General features: G+C 29.7%; 1 pseudogene; it reads right to left on the minus strand.

The window, feature by feature from the left end:
- Positions 1 to 932: 932 nt before the first annotated feature.
- LOC141388144 (NADH-ubiquinone oxidoreductase chain 2-like) lies at positions 933 to 11,480 on the minus strand (annotated as a pseudogene).
- Between the last annotated feature and the right edge of the window lie 8,863 nt (positions 11,481 to 20,343).

The raw sequence follows: 20,343 nt of genomic DNA on the forward strand, positions 1-20,343 counted from the left end.
AAATTATTCCAAACCCTGGTAAAATTAGAATATAAACTTCTGGGTGCCCGAAAAATCAAAATAAATGTTGGTAAAGAATTGGGTCTCCTCCTCCTGCAGGGTCAAAGAATGAAGTATTTAAATTCCGATCCGTTAATAATATTGTGATAGCTCCGGCTAAAACTGGGAGAGAAAGTAAAAGTAATAGAGCAGTAATTACAACTGATCAAACGAATAGGGGCATTCGATCGAATGTAATTCCAGTAGCCCGTATATTAATTACGGTTGTAATAAAATTTACTGCCCCTAAAATTGAAGAAATTCCAGCTAAATGTAATGAAAAAATAGCTTAATCAACAGAAGCTCCTCCATGAGCAATGATTGAAGATAAAGGTGGGTATACAGTTCATCCTGTCCCAGCACCCTTTTCTACTACGCTTCTAACTAACAATAAGGTTAAAGCAGGGGGTAAAAGTCAGAAACTTATATTATTCATTCGAGGGAATGCTATATCAGGAGCTCCTAATATTAAAGGAACTAATCAATTTCCAATTAAAATTCTTAAGGAAGTTCCAATTATACCAGATCATGCTTCAAAGATAAAATATAAAGTACCAATATCTTTGTGATTAGTAGAAAATAACCATTGTTGCGATTAAATGGCTGAAGTTTAGGCAATAGATTGTAAATTTATTTATGAGAATCATTCTCTTTAATCAATTAGCTTTATAGTCAATAATGATATTAGACTGCAATTCTAAAGGAGTAAAGAATTTTACTAAGGCTTAAAAGATTATTCTTATATTGATAGCTTTGAAGGCTATTAGTTTATTTAACTTAAAACCTTAAAAAAAGAAATATTAGGAAGAAGTTAAAAATAGCCCAAAGGTCGAAATATAAGAAAAGATTAGTAACAATTTTATATTAGAATTTTTATAAAATGAAAATGTTATTCAGTTACTTTCATAATAATTTAATATGAAAGCTCTATAACATAATCGTATATAAAAATATAAAGTAATTAATGTTATTATTACTATAAAAGTCAATAGAAATAATTGATTATTCATAGTAAGGGATTGAATTAACAATATTTTAGGTAAAAATCCTAAAAATGGCGGTAATCCTCCTAATGAAAGAAGATTAAAGAATAAAAAAATTTAATACTTTTTTCATGGAAAAATAGAGTAAATAATTGATTAATGTAAGAAATTTTGAATATATTGAATATAAATACTATAGAGAATGTTAAAAATGTATAAAATAAGAAATACACTAATCAGATATTTCTGTTATAAATTGCTGCCAATATTCATCCTAAATGGTTAATTGATGAATAAGCTATTAATTTACGTAAAGAAGTTTGATTTAATCCTCCTAATGCACCAATTAAGCTTGATAAGATAATTCTAATAATAATTAATGGCTTAAAAATTACATAAGAAATTAATATTAAAGGAGCAATCTTTTGTCAAGTTATTAAAATTAATGCATTAATTCATGATAACCCTTCTATTACATTAGGAAATCAAAAATGAAAAGGAGCACACCCACTTTTTAATAAAAGAGCGGAGAAAATAATTATTTCCATTAAATAATTTGAATCTCTGTTTGTATTTAGTAAAAATAGGATTACTGCAAACAAAAATACAGAAGATGCTAATGCTTGCGTTAAAAAGCATTTTAAAGATGCTTCTGTAGATATTAATTTATTATCTCTTATTAGGGGGATAAAAGCTAATAAATTAATTTCTAACCCTATTCAGGCTCCTATTCAAGAGTTAGCTGAAATAGCAATTAAAGTTCCTATTATTAAAATAGCTAAAAATATAATTTTTGATGAATTATTAAAAATTAAAAAGAAAAGGATTAGAACCTTTATAAATGGGGTATGAGCCCAGTAGCTTAATTAGCTTATCTTTTTATATTTTGGTGTACGATGCACAAAAGTTTTTGATACTTTTAGAAATAGTTTAATTCCATTAAATATAATTAATGAATGTAATATTAATTACATAATTTACCCTATCAAGGTAACCCTTTTATCAGGCAATTCATTCAATGAAACTTGACTCTTTTTTTTTCCTTCTTTATAGTAATTTTTTGTGAAATTTTGGAAAAAAATTATATTTTTATTTTTTTATAGTGAATTAAAATTAGTATAATTTTTTAAAAAATTTTAAAAAAAGTAATTTAGGGTTTTAAAAATTATATCTATATATAGATAATTAATTTTTGCATATATATATATATATATATATAGATTTATCTATATACAATATTTAATAATATCTATATTATTTATATTATATAGATGTATATATATGGCAAATAACAAAAATGTTTTGCAATCGATGAATCCGAGTTTCACCCTATCAGAATTCGCGAACTGTTAACATATTCTACAAAGTATGACCACAATTCTTTAAAATGAAGTGTTTTAGGAGGGATCCCATAATGTCGACCATTAAAATTAATTTTAGTGGAAGCTGTGTTGGCTTCAATGTAGAAAACTGAGTAAAAATTGGTTGAAGCCAACAAGTTTTTTTATATTCCCATACGATTTCTGGCTTAACCTTACATTTTATAGACCTATCCCCAAAGAAAGAATCACAGAATACTCCATAGGCAACATGAGTGTAGTGTATGATTTTTCAATATATCCACTGCATCCACCTAAAATTGATGCTGACATTTTGAAGCCGGAATTTCGGGGTTTTTCGAATTTTTTTAATAATCCGGACGCGCAAGAAGATAATATTCCAAACTCTTAACACGATTATAGAACTCGTGATTTTACGTCGTTTGATGCATATCTCATGAGTGTGCTCCTTACAGCATCCTAGTAATTGGAGTCGAAAGGCCAAAATTTGATGCGTGAATTTTCTTACAAAACATATTTTTGCGTGTAAAATTTACAACTGTCATTCCATTTCCTTTGAAACCCGCGTGAATTTAGTTTTTTTACGCGACGGTTCCAATGAAGCCTTCCGCGATCCAATCCATCTACTAAAACCGCGGATATAGATACCTTGAAAATCGAAAAATCAGCAAAAATATATTTTGGCAAATCCGCGTGCTAAACCGCGATTTTCTTTAAAATTTTTTACATAAGTGGAATCCTTTACTGGCGATTATAATATTTGCGAAAACGCGTGTCATAAAAGAAAAGAGATACGCGAGTAATATTTGTCTTTCACAAAAAATTGAATGTGGAGGCACATCCGCGGTTCTTGAAGAATCGAATTAAAATTGGTATATTTTGACGTATTTTTGATAGGCGCTGATGAAACCGGATGCGCATCAAAATCGTATGCACATTGCGCGACTTTTACCAACTTTAAGGTTTTTTGCAGTGTATGATGCAACTGGCGGCACACAATGGCCGCTGAGTGAAACATCGAAATATGCATAAATTTTGAAAGATATTGATTCGCTGTATCCAAAAACGGATGCGCATCAACCGACTTTAACTAATTCGCGAATAACGGGCTTTTTAATTTTAATATTAATTGAATGATTGTAATATCAATATTACTCTTAATTTCCTACCCTTATAAATTATCACAGTAATCTGTTAAACTCTCGCGATGGTAAACCATATTTTTTGATGAAGTTTTAACAGTATACATTCATTATTCTATGGGATTTTAGCAAAATAGTTGGAGAACTCCCAAATATTTTTTTTTTTAATTTTTAGAATCAAACCAAAAAAATATTTGCAACAATATTTTCCAAGAATACGATTTCTCTTTTGTTGTTGCTATAATGTGCAATTTATATACCCAATCTCTATAAATTTGGTATCATATTTTTCTACGCATTGTCTAGATTCCGCATATATTCTTTAATTTATTTTTTGAGGGTTTGTACGGATTCTGGGACAGGATAAATTGTATGTACTTCAAAATTTTTTTATTATTTGTTGATTTTCCGCAAAAAATATAATAAATTTAATAACTATTTAAACATCTACGAATAGATATGGAATGCTGTTAACGATTTATGCATACATTTTCTCATAACAACAAAAAATATATTTTTAAATATTTTTTCTTTATATGAATTATATTATAAAAACCGCTATAACTTTTGCGCGCATTGGCCAATTTCGTGAACGCGAGCAGATTTGAAACCGGATTTTTTTCCTTTACCTCTATACCAAAAATCGTAGATGTGCTCGGAGAAAATTTTTTTAATTTTTTTCAAATGGAATTGTAAAGGAATTTTGTTATTCGCCATATATATATAAATAATTTATATATATAACTATATTCATCTAATTAAGTATTAATATATAAATTATTTATATAATGTATACTATATATTAGACATTATATTACTATTGATAGATAAATAGATGGATAATAAAGATTAATTTGTCTATTATGATTAATCGGATTGTTATAGAAATTTTTTTTTGATTCTAGATCAATAGATAAATAGTGATTAATTAAAAATTTATATATATATATATCTATCTATATAATAGAGTATATAGACCTAATTTCAGATTCTGCACGCTTCAAATAATAAATAGATACCCCCTATAATATTAAATTAATGTTATTAAAAACATTAAATATATATTATAAATTATTATAATATGAAATTAATGTAATTATAAGTATTACTTGTATGTTTATATATATAATAATAAGTATATAATTAAAAAAATTAAGTAACAGTGTTTTATTTATAAATGCACTTAAAAGTAGAAAATAATTTTTCATGATGGAATCTCTCAAATAAAACGCTTGCATTTGAATTAAATATTGTGACAATATTGAACGGCAAGCGTTTTATTTGAGAGATTCCTTCATGAAAAATTATTTTCTACTTTTAAGTGCATTTATAAATAAAACACTGTTACTTAATTTTTTTAATTATATACTTATTTTCTAGTATTTAGTGCATTTAAAAATAGAACACTGAAACTTATTAATTTTATAATTATTTTTAATTTTTTTGTAAATACATTTTTAAAATTTTCAATTTTATTTGTATATACTTGAGATTATAAATGATATTTAATGATGGTGCCCATATAGCGGTACCACCCGATTTAAGTTGTTTTGAGGATTTTGTCTTTATTTTTAGTCCGAATTGGCAGTAACTTGGCATGTCGAGTTCCCAGTTGTACAAAAACTTCCCCATCAAAATTGTGTACATGAGTCAGATTTTGAAAAAAGTATTTATTTTTTGACCTTTTGTGTGCTTGTGTGTGTGGATGTGTGTAGTAGTGAACAGGTTAGACTGAATGTGGAAAAGGCAAGTTGAGAAGGGGAAGTTCGGAGAAGGTTGTTTGGAAGTTCGGAGGGGGTTGGAAGTTCCTAACAACCACCTTCATAACACCATCCCTTCGAACAACCTCCACCGATCTTCCGAACAACCTCATCCAAACTTCCGAAAAATGTCCTCCGGACAACCTCATCCGAACTTTCAAACAAACTCCTCGGAACTTCCGAACCACATTCAATTTAACTCCGAACAACTTCCACCGAACCACCGAAAAACCACCGCCGAACAACCTCCTCCGAACTTTCCCCTCTCAACATGTTCTGTCCATTTTCAACGAAACCCCATAACCAATTTAGGCCGAAAATGTAGATACAAACTTTAAAATGCCTGAAATTGGGTGGTTCCATTTATAGGGGCTATATCAAAACCTGGACCTATGTCCACAATTTTTGGTAGAGAAGTTGGGAACTCGAAATCAAAGTTACAGCCATTTCGGCCCAAAAATTAAGACAAAAAACACTTGAAATTGGTTGGACCCGTAATATAGGGGCTATACCAACACCTGGACCTATGTCACAATTTTTGGTGGAGAAATTTCTGTACCACTGGGACCTCCAAATGCCAAGTTACACGCAAATCGGTATAAAAATGAAGATAAAATCCTTAAAACACTTGAAATCGGGCGGTACCGCTATATGGGGCCTATACCAAAACCTGGACCTATGTCCATAATTTTTAATAGGTACGTTTCTGTACCATTGGAAACCCTAGTTGTCAAAAAACAGTCAATACGGGCTTAAAATGACGATAAAATACCTTAAATCGAGTGGTACCGCTGGATGGGAGCTACAGGAAAAGATGGACCCATATTGGTTTTGGTTTCAAATTCATGTATTGTCATCCAAATCTGAAAAGTGTACAAAGTTTTAGTTCGATTGGTCAACTGCAACTGTGTGAAAAATGAGTTACCAGATTTGAAAAGCAAATTAGATAAAAAAAACTGTAAAACGGTGTAAAAATGGACCAATATAGGTTTTGATTTCATATTCATATACCGTCATCCATATCTGAAAAGTGTGCAAAGTTTTAGTTCGCTTGGTCAATTACAACTGTGTTAAAAATGAGTTACCAGATTTGAAAAGCATGTAAAATGTAACACTGTACAACACTGTAAAAATGGACCAATATTGTTTTTGATTTCATATTCATGTATTGTCATCCAAAACTGAAAAGTTTGCAAAGTTTTAGTTCGATTGGTCAACTGCAACTCTGTGAAAAATGAGTTACCAGATTTGAAAAGCAAAATACCGGAAATCGGGTGGTATCGTTATATGGGGGCAATAGGAACAAATGGACCCATGTTGATTTTGGTTTCATACTCACGTATTGTCATCTAAATCTGAAAACTGTGCAAAGTTTTACTTCGATTGGTCAACTGCAACCGTTTTAAAAATCAGTTACCAGATTTGAAAAGGGGGTCAAGTTAGACACCGTAAAAACACTGTAAGAATGGACCAATATTGGTTTTGATTTCATATTCATGTATTGTCATCCAAATCTGAAATGTGTGCAAATTTTAAGTTCGATTGGTCAACTGCAACTGTGTGAAAAATTAGTTACCAGATTTGAAAAGCAAATTAGATAAAACACTGTAAAACAGTGTAAAAATGGACCAATATTGGTTTTGATTTCATATTCGTGTATTGTCATCCAAATCAGAAAAGTGTGCAAAGTTTTAGTTCGATTGGTCAACTGCAACCGTGTTAAAACTGAGTTACCAGATTTGAACTAAACACACACCAAAGCAAGTTAAATAAAACACTGTAAAAATACATTATATATTATATATGCATATGTAGATAATTAATTTTTGCATATATATATATATATATATATATATATATATATATATAGATTTATCTATATACAATATTTAATAATATCTATATTATTTATATTATACTAGCAAAATGCCCGCTACTTCGTATGCGGAAAGGAATAAACAATATTTCATATGGAAATGGTGAGGTATGCAAATTTTGTTGTTAATTGATACTTGATTTCATTTAAGTACTATTCGTACCCCTTTAGTCTGAATTTCCAAAAAAAAGGTATACCTCACCACAAAACATCAACAGCTGTCAATTCATGTAAGGAAATTCGTACTTATGTGTATGAAAATTTATAAGTGGAACTAAATTTGGAACCGTTTGGTATTTGCTAAACTAAGGAACTGGAATTTTGAATTTTAGTATTAGTGTTGGTGTGTAGAATGGAGATAAGAAAGAAATTTCGGAAATTAGTGCTTATGTAAGCATACTAAATGTTGCTAACTTTGATGTTGTGTTAAGGAATAGAATTGGGATTCGAAAATTTGGTGTTAAAGTCGCTGTTGGTGCGTAGGGATGTGGTTGTGGAAATAAGTTCCATAAGTATACGAAAAGTACTAAATCGCAGTCAATTTGTTATTGGATGTACGGATAGAGCTGGAGTGTAGCGTTGGTATATGGAGGTGGTTTGGGAAATATGTATGTTCTAAATGTGGTATTTGGTGTACGGATAGCGCTGGAATTTTAAAATTTGGTATTAGAGGCCCTTTTCGTATGTGGGGTTTTAATATCGAGAAGGTAGAGGTGTATGGTTGAGGTTTTGGAAATACAGTAAGTACTAAAAGAGTTGAGCTAAAACTTTGGGTTAGCAGTTGGTGTATAGAGTGGAGATAAGGAGGAGGTTTTGTAAATTCGTACTTATGAGTACTAAATGGTACCAAATTTGGTACAGTTTGGATTTGTGAGAAAGAGCTGGAATCCTGAAATTTGGACTTAAGGAAATTACTGAATGGTACAGAATTTGGTATAGTTTGTTATTGTGTAATGAGGATGAGATAGAATTTTGAAATCTTAGGAGGAGATTTTGGAAATTCGTACGTATGTATATGAAAATTGTATCTGGGGAAACATATAGAGCTGGAAATGAGAATCCCGGTTGGTATATAGCATTGATGCCATTTTGGTATTGCGTGTGAGAATAAAACTGAAATTATGTAATTTGGAATTATAATATTAGTGTACTAATGCCCATAATTTCTACGCGTAGTTATCTATGAGTTCATTGATATCCCCCGTGTAAGCAAAATTTCATAATTTCAATCCATAGGTAACGTTACCGGGTCGAAAACGTCCGTTTTACTTACACCAAGGATTTTGCCTGGTTGATCGTTGCCAGTGTGTTAAAAACTGTAAAACACTTATATGTGGCAATGTTTTTACGAAATCATGAATGAAAATCACCAATGTTACCACATGTTTTTAAAATTTACACGCCTCGGTAAATGGCACGTAGAAATTACCAAACGCGTAGGTAAAGATAACTAATAGGTAGCTACCTATCCGGTTACCTAGGGCTAGAAATTACGGGCATAAAAGTTCCAAAGGGTAATAAAAATTAAGTGTACTAGAAGTACTAAATATTACTAAAATTTTTAGTATTAATATTGAGTGAACGGCTAAATCCAGTGCTTTGAGATTTGGGATTTCATTAAAATCGTTATGAAAATTCGAACTTAAAACGTATGACATGTTTCTACATGTAATGCCATAGGCATTAGGTGAACAAGGAGTGCAAAAACTGTTAAATTTTAGATGAGGTCCAGGATTTTAAAAGTTGTATTATATATTGTACCATTGGTTTTATGTGAACGCGAAGTAACTTACTGAAATTAAGTAATTAAATTAGAGATATTTGATCATTTTTTTACAAGAAGGTTTTTATCCCTTAATTGAAATACCTTACATGAATTGACAGCTGTTGATGTTTTGTGGTGAGGTATACCTTTTTTTTGGAAATTCAGACTAAAGGGGTACGAATAGTACTTAAATGAAATCAAGTATCAATTAACAACAAAATTTGCATACCTCACCATATTTCATATGGAAATGGTGAGGTATGCAAATTTTGTTGTTAATTGATACTTGATTTCATTTAAGTACTATTCGTACCCCTTTAGTCTGAATTTCCAAAAAAAAGGTATACCTCACCACAAAACATCAACAGCTGTCAATTCATGTAAGGTATTTCAATTAAGGGATAAAAACCTTCTTGTAAAAAAATGATCAAATATCTCTAATTTAATTACTTAATTTCAGTAAGTTACTTCGCGTTCACATAAAACCAATGGTACAATATATAATACAACTTTTAAAATCCTGGACCTCATCTAAAATTTAACAGTTTTTGCACTCCTTGTTCACCTAATGCCTATGGCATTACATGTAGAAACATGTCATACGTTTTAAGTTCGAATTTTCATAACGATTTTAATGAAATCCCAAATCTCAAAGCACTGGATTTAGCCGTTCACTCAATATTAATACTAAAAATTTTAGTAATATTTAGTACTTCTAGTACACTTAATTTTTATTACCCTTTGGAACTTTTATGCCCGTAATTTCTAGCCCTAGGTAACCGGATAGGTAGCTACCTATCAGTTATCTTTACCTACGCGTTTGGTAATTTCTACGTGCCATTTACCGAGGCGTGTAAATTTTAAAAACATGTGGTAACATTGGTGATTTTCATTCATGATTTCGTAAAAACATTGCCACATATAAGTGTTTTACAGTTTTTAACACACTGGCAACGATCAACCAGGCAAAATCCTTGGTGTAAGTAAAACGGACGTTTTCGACCCGGTAACGTTACCTATGGATTGAAATTATGAAATTTTGCTTACACGGGGGATATCAATGAACTCATAGATAACTACGCGTAGAAATTATGGGCATTAGTACACTAATATTATAATTCCAAATTACATAATTTCAGTTTTATTCTCACACGCAATACCAAAATGGCATCAATGCTATATACCAACCGGGATTCTCATTTCCAGCTCTTTATGTTTCCCCAGATACAATTTTCATATACATACGTACGAATTTCCAAAATCTCCTCCTAAGATTTCAAAATTCTATCTCATCCTCATTACACAATAACAAACTATACCAAATTCTGTACCATTCAGTAATTTCCTTAAGTCCAAATTTCAGGATTCCAGCTCTTTCTCACAAATCCAAACTGTACCAAATTTGGTACCATTTAGTACTCATAAGTACGAATTTACAAAACCTCCTCCTTATCTCCACTCTATACACCAACTGCTATCCCAAAGTTTTAGCTCAACTCTTTTAGTACTTACTGTATTTCCAAAACCTCAACCATACACCTCTACCTTCTCGATATTAAAACCCCACATACGAAAAGGGCCTCTAATACCAAATTTTAAAATTCCAGCGCTATCCGTACACCAAATACCACATTTAGAACATACATATTTCCCAAACCACCTCCATATACCAACGCTACACTCCAGCTCTATCCGTACATCCAATAACAAATTGACTGCGATTTAGTACTTTTCGTATACTTATGGAACTTATTTCCACAACCACATCCCTACGCACCAACAGCGACTTTAACACCAAATTTTCGAATCCCAATTCTATTCCTTAACACAACATCAAAGTTAGCAACATTTAGTATGCTTACATAAGCACTAATTTCCGAAATTTCTTTCTTATCTCCATTCTACACACCAACACTAATACTAAAATTCAAAATTCCAGTTCCTTAGTTTAGCAAATACCAAACGGTTCCAAATTTAGTTCCACTTATAAATTTTCATACACATAAGTACGAATTTCCGAAACTACCTCCATATATTAATCCCACACTTAATTCCAAATTTCAGGATTCCAGCTCTATGCGATCACACACATCCAAAATGTACCAAATTTAGTAAACATAAGTACGAATTTCCAAAACCTCCTCCATATCTCTATCCTACACCGCAAAAGTAATCTTAATTCCAAATTTCGGGATCCGAGCTCTATTCTTTCATCCAAATTGAAATTGTACCCCCATTTACTACCAATTATTACTTTTCGAACACAAAAGATAAGTTTCCAAAACTACATCCATATCTCTATCCTACACTTCAAGTGTAATTTTGGGTCTTAATTTCATGATTCCAGCGCTATTCGTTCACCCAACTCCAAAATGTACCAAATTTAGTACCATGTACCATCTAGTTCAGAAAGGTACGATTCCAAATATTTTTTTATATTTCAATCCTTCGCTCCAACAGTAATCTTAATTCCCAATTTCAGGATTCTAGCTCTATCCGTTCACCCAAATCCAAATTGTACCAAATTTAGTACCATTTCCTACATCCCAATATGAATTTCCAAAACTTCCTCCATATTTCAATATGACACTCCAACAGTGATCTTAATTCCAAATTTTAGAACTCCAACTCTGTTCGTTCACCCAAATCCAAATTGTACCACATTTAGTCCCATTTCGTAGCTTTAATACCCATAGGTACGATTTTCCTAAACCTCATTCTTATACTCCAACAGTAATCATTGTTCCAAATTTCAGGTTTCCTGTTCTATCAGTTCTCACAAATCCAAATTGTATCAAATTTAGTACCATTTAGTACTTTTCGTACAAATAAGTAGGAATTGACTAAACTACCTCAATCCTATACTGCAACAGAAATCTTAATTCCAAATTTTATCATTGTATCACTATCTCTGTAACCAAATCCAAATTGTACCAAATTTGGTACTTTTCGTACACATAAGTACGAATTTCCAAAACTACCTCATTCCTATACTACAACAGTAAACATAACTCCAAATTTCAGGATTCCAACTCTATCCGTTCACCCAAATATAAATTGTACCAAATTTAGTACATTTAGTACTTTCCGTTCCCATAAGTATGAATTTCCAAAACTAACTCAATCCTACACTCCATCAGTAACCTTAATTCGAAATTTCAGGTTTCCATGTCTATCTAAATCCAAATTGTACCAAATTTGGTACCATTTAGTACTTTTCGTACACATAAGTATGAATTTCCAAAACTACCTCAATCCTACACTCCATAAGTAATTTAATTCCAAATTTCTGGATTCGAGCTCTATCCGTTCACCCAAATATAAATTGTACCAAATTTAGTACATTTAGTACTTTCCGTTCCCATAAGTATGAATTTCCAAAACTACCTCAATCCTATACTCCATCAGTAACCTTAATTCGAAATTTCAGGATTCCAACTCTATCCGTTCAACTAAATTTAAATTGTACCAAATTTAGAACCATTTAGTACTTTCCGTACCTAACTCAATCCTACACACCAAAAGTAATTAAATTCCAAATTTCAGGATTCCAGCTCTATCCGTTCACCAAAATCCAATTTGTACCAAATTTAGTACTGTTTACTACTTTTCGTACCCATAAGTAAGAATTTCCAAAACTACCTCAATCCTTCACTCCATCAGTAATCTCAATTCCAAATTTCAGTATTACATCTCTATCCGTCCACCTAAATTTAAATTGTACCAAATTTAGTACCATTTAGTACTTTCCGCACCCATATGTACGAATTTCCAAGACTAAGTCAATCCTACAGTCCAACAGTAATCTTAATTCCAAATTTCAGGATCCCAGCTCTATTCATTCCCCCAAATACAAATTGTACCAAATTTAGTACTTTTCGTACCCATAAGAACGAATTTCCAAAACTTCCTCAATCCTACACTCCAACAGTAACCTTAATTTTAAATTTCAGGATCCCAACTCCATCCGTTCACCTATATATAAATTGTACCAAATTTAGTACATATAGCACTTTCCGTACCCATAAATATGAATTTCCAAAACTACCTCAATCCTACACTCCAACAGTAACCTTAATTTGCAATTTCAGGATTCCACCTCTATCCGTTCACCCAAATTTAATTTGTACCAAATTTAGTACGGTTTACTACTTTTCGTACCCATAAGTAAACATTTCCAAAATCTTAATTCCAAATTTCGGATTTCCATGTCTATCTAAATTCACTCTATCAGTAATCTTAATTCCAAATTTCAGGTTTCCATGTTTATCTAAATCCAAATTGTACCAAATTTGGTACCATTTTGTACTTTTCGTACACATAAGTACGAATTTCCAAAAGTACACCCATATCTCAATCGTACGCTTCAACGGTAATCTAAATTCCAAATTTCAAGTTTTCAGCTCTATCCGTTCACCCAAATCCAAATTGTACCAAATTTGGTACCATTTAGTACTTTTCGTACACATAAGTATGAATTTCCAAAAGTACAGCCATATCTCAATCGTACGCTTCAACGGTAATCTAAATTCCAAATTTCAGGTTTTCAGCTCTATCCGTTCACCCAAATCCAAATTGTACCAAATTTAGTACCATTTAGTACTACTCAACACCACTTCCCAACCTTGATTTCCTTACCAAATATGAACATTGTAGCTATATCCTCTCAAAATATACAATTGGTACCAAATTTAGTAACTTTTCGTACACTTATAAGTCGAATTTCCAAAAACCCTTTGGTACATCTTTCTAAATCTCCATCAGTTACCCTCATTCCAAATTTCAGAATTCTAGCTCTTCCCGTATGCATAATACAAAGGGTACCATATTTAGTACCTTTTAGTACTTTTCGTACCCTTCTAGGTCGAATTTCCAAAAACCCAGCCTTATCTCACCCCTACACACCGACAGCAACCCACAGTCAAAATTTCAGCTTTCTAGCTTCAGCGGTTTCGTCTGGGCGATGATATGTCAGTCACTCAGTAACTCAGTCACTCACTCACTAAGCTCTTTTATATATATATATAGATAGATGTATATATATATATATATATATATATATATATATATATATATATATATATATATATAACTATATTCATCTAATTAAGTATTAATATATAAATTATTTATATAATGTATACTATATATTAGACATTATATTACTATTGATAGATAAATAGATGGATAATAAAGATTAATTTGTCTATTATGATTAATGGGATTGTTATAGAAATTTTTTTTTGATTCTAGATCAATAGATAAATAGTGATTAATTAAACATTTATATATATATATATATATATATATATATATATCTATATAATAGAGTATATAGACCTAATTTCAGATTCTGCACGCTTCAAATAAAAAATAGATACCCCCTATAATATTAAATTAATGTTATTAAAAACATTAAATAGATATTATAACAATTTTTATATGAAAAAATAACACTAGAAATTTTTAAATTTTTTAAAAATTTAAAAAAAAAATCGGAATTTTGATAAAATTTATGAATTTTTAAAAATTCTGATGATTCATTTTTTACTTTTTTATTTTTTTTTTTTACTAATTTAAATTATTTAATAATTAATAAATTTAATATTCATTTATTATAATATTTAATAAAATTATAATAGAATGAATCTTTATATTAGGGGGTATAATTGATTTATTTCTATGTAAAAATAAATATATAATTTTTATAGTTTATGGTTAAAAATGTTATCTAGTACCAATTTTTATTTATTTATTAAATAAATTTAATATTTTTCTTATTTTTATTATTTTAGGTTATTAATTTTTTAAAATTTTTTTTTACAATTAATAAAATTTTAAGTATAAAGTTTTATTTTAGCTTATAAATTTATTATTAGTTTAATTTATATGTAAATTTTTGTATGAGTTTTTATTTGTTTAAATAATAAATAAATAAGTTTATATTCGCAGTAATTAGTATTATTAATTAGAGAAATCTAGAAATAGTAATATTAAAGAGTATTGGCTAAATTTGTGCCAGCAGCCGCGGTTATACGAATAATGCAAATAAATTTTGTTAGTTAAAGTTAAATTGTTTAATTTAAAATAAAATATAATTTATTAGGTGAAATTTTTGAATTATTAATTATTTTATCAAAAATTAATTGAAGCTTGAAAATTTTAGTAATAAACTAGGATTAGATACCCTATAATTTAAAATGTAAATATTAATACTTAGGTAGAGTAGTTATGTTCTTGAAACTTAAAAAATTTGGCGGTATTTTAGTCTATTCAGAGGAACCTGTTCTGTACTCGATAATCCACGATGGACCTTACTTAAATTTGTTTAGTTTATATGCCGTCGTTATTAGAACATTTTATAAGAATGTTAATTTTCAAAATTTTAAAAAGGAAAATATATCAGATCAAGGTGTAGCTTATATTTAAGTAGAAATGGGTTACAATAAATTTATTTAAACGAATATAAATTTAAAATGTTTATTGAAGGTGGATTTGATAGTAAAATTATAAAGATTAGTAATTTGATTTTAGCTCTAAAATATGTACACATCGCCCGTCACTCTTATTACTAAGATAAGATAAGTCGTAACATAGTAGATGTACTGGAAAGTGTATCTAGAATGCAATTTAAAGCTTATTTAGTAAAGCATTTCATTTACATTAAAAAGATTTTTGTGCAAATCAATATAAATTGATTAGATTTTATTTATTAATTTTTTTTGTTATATATATATACTATTAAAAATAATTATATAGTGATTGGTTTTAGTATTTTATAAAGAAAAAATAAATTTAATTATAGTGAATTAGTATTGTGAAAGAAAATTGAAATAATTTGAAAAACTATTATTTTAAAAGAAAATTTGATTTATTGTACCTTGTGTATCAGGGTTTATTAAATAAAAATTAAAAATTTAATTTTCTCGATTTTAAAAGAGTTAATATATTATAAAAGTTAATGTGGCAAAATTATTTTTAATAATATATTAGAAACTAGGAGACCCGGCGAACTTCGTCTCGCAGTTTGTTAGGTGCAGGACTTGATGGCTTTGATTCAAACCTATAATACTATTATTGCTTTCACCTTGTTCAGTGGCAAACATTTCTTTGTTTTGAACTGTTTAGGATGATCTTTGAAGCAGATGTATATTAGATAATTGTACTTTCGACAGTTGTCAGTTTGACGAAGAGAGACGGTACTGAGAGGCAAAGTGTTTCTGTTTTCTTCGACTCTCTCTCCTATAAACTGACAATAGCTGCGAGAAAATTAGCAACTGTAAATCGGGACAAAGGTATATTTTTTGCGATTTAAATAAAAATATTCGGTAGCATAGTAAGCAAAATAATATCATAACGCCCCTATTCGTTTCATAATCGATGGTTTTCTACAATTCTTGCTTTCACCATTGAACACGATATTTCACTCAAGTAATTGAATTCGTAGGAAGGATTGCGATCATAGGAATTTGAATTTAAGATCCGATCGTTATCAGGTAACCACCTTCGTCATTTTTTTTCTGACTTCTCTGTTTGCAAGTTCGGAATTAGATGCAATGGCTCTGGTAACACGGACAAATGATGTAATTGAATTTTGACTGAGACTGTACTATCCAGTACTTGGTACATTGATCCTTGTTAGCAGAGCTATTCTATTAGTTGCCGTTCTCTGTGTGTTTCGGATGCTTGAAGTCTTGTCACACTAACACGTGACTGTTGTCGATTCCTTGGTCACCCTATATTTAATTTCGACGTAAATAACATAGTCACATTAATATCACAAACTTATTAACGTTTAATAAGTATTTACCTACTTATGTCGCACGATAAAAGATATTTGTCAGATAATTCGACCAAAAAAATCTCCAGTACCTACGATTTCTTGTTTTTTTTTTCTTTCCAATTTTGAATATCATCCTTTTTCGATGTACATACATACAGTGTACCAACAGTACCAGTGTACATATGTATGTATTTGGTCATTTGTAATTGACTTCCAGCTCTGCGGGAACTAAACTGAATGAATTCATACACCTTTTCAGTGCGGATATCATTTTTTAGTATCATGACAGGATCTCAACAGTATCAATATATATCTGGCACAGCGTAAATTTTACACCGCATAAATCGGAAGTTGATCTTTCGAAGATGTTTTTACTTACAGTTTATAAGTATACATATATGCCACAACCTCACTTCCAATGAAATTACCTCGGAGTTCTTGATTTTTCAAATAACCTACCAATTTTGTGGATTAGTACTTTTTCCCTCAAAACTTTGGAAACCACTTTCGGCGTTATCATCTTCATCTTTTCAATCGGCATCTGACCGAAACCACCACTAATCTTTACAAACTCTAAACTAAGCCCTCTCCTTTTAACCATTTTTCGCTGTTAATTTCCTAAAAAGACACTTGAAAATAAATGAAACTCGATTTGATTGCGAATAAAAAATTCGATACAACTTTCAAAAATTGACAAAACAGAGGTGTACAATGGACCCTCACAGTTGGTGCATATACAATTTTCGCCAAAAACTGTCCAAATAAGTGTCAAGGTATACTCCAAACGCGAATCTCGATAGAAATTTGTGGAAAAATTGACTTTCATGAAAAAATATTTTTGCAAATTTTTCGCAAATTTTCGCAATTTTTTTAGGTTTTATCCTTTTCTGCCATGAGACCATTCCGAATTGGTGCGAATTGTCAAAATCTGTTCAGCCGTCCTTGAGCTATAAGCGTAGTAACTAACATCATCCTTTTTTATATATATAGATGAAATGTTATTCGTTTTTAAAGGTATCTAGTTTTTTAAGAAATAAATTTAATTTAGAAATTTTATATTATTTAGTTAGTTAAATTAATTAAATAATTATTTAATTTTAATATTTTATGGGATAAGCTGTAAAATAAATTATTAAAAATATTTAAATAAAATAATAAATATAGATTTAGAAATAGTTATTATTAGTAAAAGTGTTATAATTTATTTTATAAATTAAATTATTTATTTAAATTTTAATTTTTTATTAAAGTATTCATTTTAATTTTAGAAATGAAATAATAATGATAAAATTAGTATATTATTGTTGTATAAATAATTTTTTATGATAAGTTTTTATAAAGAACTCGGCAAAATTAATGTTCGCCTGTTTAACAAAAACATGTCTTTTTGAACTATTTAAAAAGTCTAACATGCCCACTGAATAATTTTTAAATGGCCGCAGTATCCTAACTGTGCAAAGGTAGCATAATCATTAGTCTTTTAATTGAAGGCTGGTATGAATGGTTGGACGAGATATTAACTGTTTCATAAAAATTTATAATAGAATTTTATTTTTTAGTCAAAAAGCTAAAATGTATTTAAAAGACGAGAAGACCCTATAAATCTTTATATTTAGGCAATTATAATTTTTTGTTATGATTGTTAATAATATTTTATTGGGGTGATATTAAAATTTAAAAAACTTTTAATTAATTAAATCATTAATTAATGATTAATTGATCCGTTATTAACGATTAAAAATTTAAGTTACTTTAGGGATAACAGCGTAATTTTTTTGGAGAGTTCATATCGATAAAAAAAGATTGCGACCTCGATGTTGGATTAAGAGATATATTTAGGTGTAGCCGTTTAAATGTTAAGTCTGTTCGACTTTTAAATTCTTACATGATCTGAGTTCAAACCGGTGTAAGCCAGGTTGGTTTCTATCTTTAAAAAATTAAAATATTTCAGTACGAAAGGACCTAATATTTGATAAATTATTATTTTTGTTATTGAATATAATTAATATTACTATTTTGGCAGATTAGTGCAATAAATTTAGAATTTATATATGTAATTTATATTACAAATAGTACATGTTTTATTTAGAAAATTTATTATTTATTATTGGTAGATTATTATTAGTAATTTGTGTATTAGTAAAAGTTGCTTTTTTGACTCTTTTTGAGCGTAAGGTATTAGGGTATATTCAAATTCGGAAGGGTCCTAATAAGGTTGGAATTATAGGAATTCCTCAACCTTTTTGTGATGCAATTAAATTATTTACTAAGGAACAAACTTATCCTTTATTATCAAATTATATTTCTTATTATTTTTCACCTATTTTTTCTTTATTTTTATCATTGTTAGTTTGAATATGTATACCTATATTTATTAATTTATTTTCTTTTAATTTAGGATTATTATTTTTTTATGTTGTACAAGTTTAGGAGTTTATACAGTAATAATTGCTGGTTGGTCATCTAATTCTAATTACACTGTGATACAAATGGAGACAAATTTTTTTTGCAGCATTTCTGAGACACAAATTCGGGTTTGTGGGAGTCCATAGAAAACGAAAATACCTTTGGTTTCTTTGGGTCACTTCGGGTTTTGATTTTATAACGGTAAATGTAGTGAAAAATGGGCTTTCTTGGATTTTCAAATTTAAACGGACATTACTTCTTTTTTCCACAACCGATTTGCACACACTGTATTTCATTATAAAGGGGAGAGTAATGCCATTCGAACAAGCCATAGGTTTTTAAAATCGGTTAACAAATGGCTAAGTAATAGTGGTTTAAGTGTGACAAAAACGCATTAAAAAACAGTAAAATGTTTTTCCTTGTGCTCTAGGCTGCGTAAATGACACCTAACTGCACAATTATTTACTGTTAACAAGTAGTTGGCTTTCCAAAATGGGAAAAACCAACGAAATCGGTTGAAAAATGAATGCGTTACGGCATCTTTTGTATTTCAACTTTTTGGTTTTTTTCATATTTTCCTTTATAAAAGATGGGTATCTTAGCATGTATGATTCTAATTATGATTATCCTGCTTAACAATTACGCACAAGGTATCAATGTTTTATAAAGGAAAATATGAAAAAAACCAAAAAGTTGAAACCCAAAAAATACCATAAAGCATTCATTTTTCAACGGATTTTGTTGGTTTTTCCCATTTTGGAAAGCCAACTAAATTTCCTACTTGTTAACAGTAAATAATTGTACAGTTAGGTGTCATTTACGCAGACTAGAGCACAAGGAAAAACATTTTACTGTTTTTTAATGCGTTTTTGTCACACTTAAACCACTAGTACTTAGCCATTTGTTAACCGATTTTAAAAACCTATGGCTTGTTCAAATGGCATTACTCTCCCCTTTATAATGAAATACAGCGTGTGCAAATCGGTTGTGGAAAAAAGAAGTAATGTCCGTTTAAATTTGAAAATCCAAGAAAGCCCATTTTTCACTACATTTACCGTTATAAAATGAAAACCCGAAGTGAGTCAAAAAAACCAAAGGCATTTTCGTCTTCTGTGGACTCCCACAAAACCGAATTTATGCATTAGAACCCCTGCAAATTTTCACTGTAGCACAGTGTTATGCTTTATTAGGAGGCTTACGAGCTGTAGCTCAAACAATTTCTTATGAAGTTAGATTAGCTTTAGTATTA

The sequence above is a fragment of the Musca autumnalis genome, unplaced genomic scaffold (assembly GCF_047663935.1).
Source record: "Musca autumnalis isolate F117 unplaced genomic scaffold, ASM4766393v1 scaffold_60, whole genome shotgun sequence".
NCBI classification, from domain to species: Eukaryota; Metazoa; Arthropoda; class Insecta; order Diptera; family Muscidae; genus Musca; species Musca autumnalis.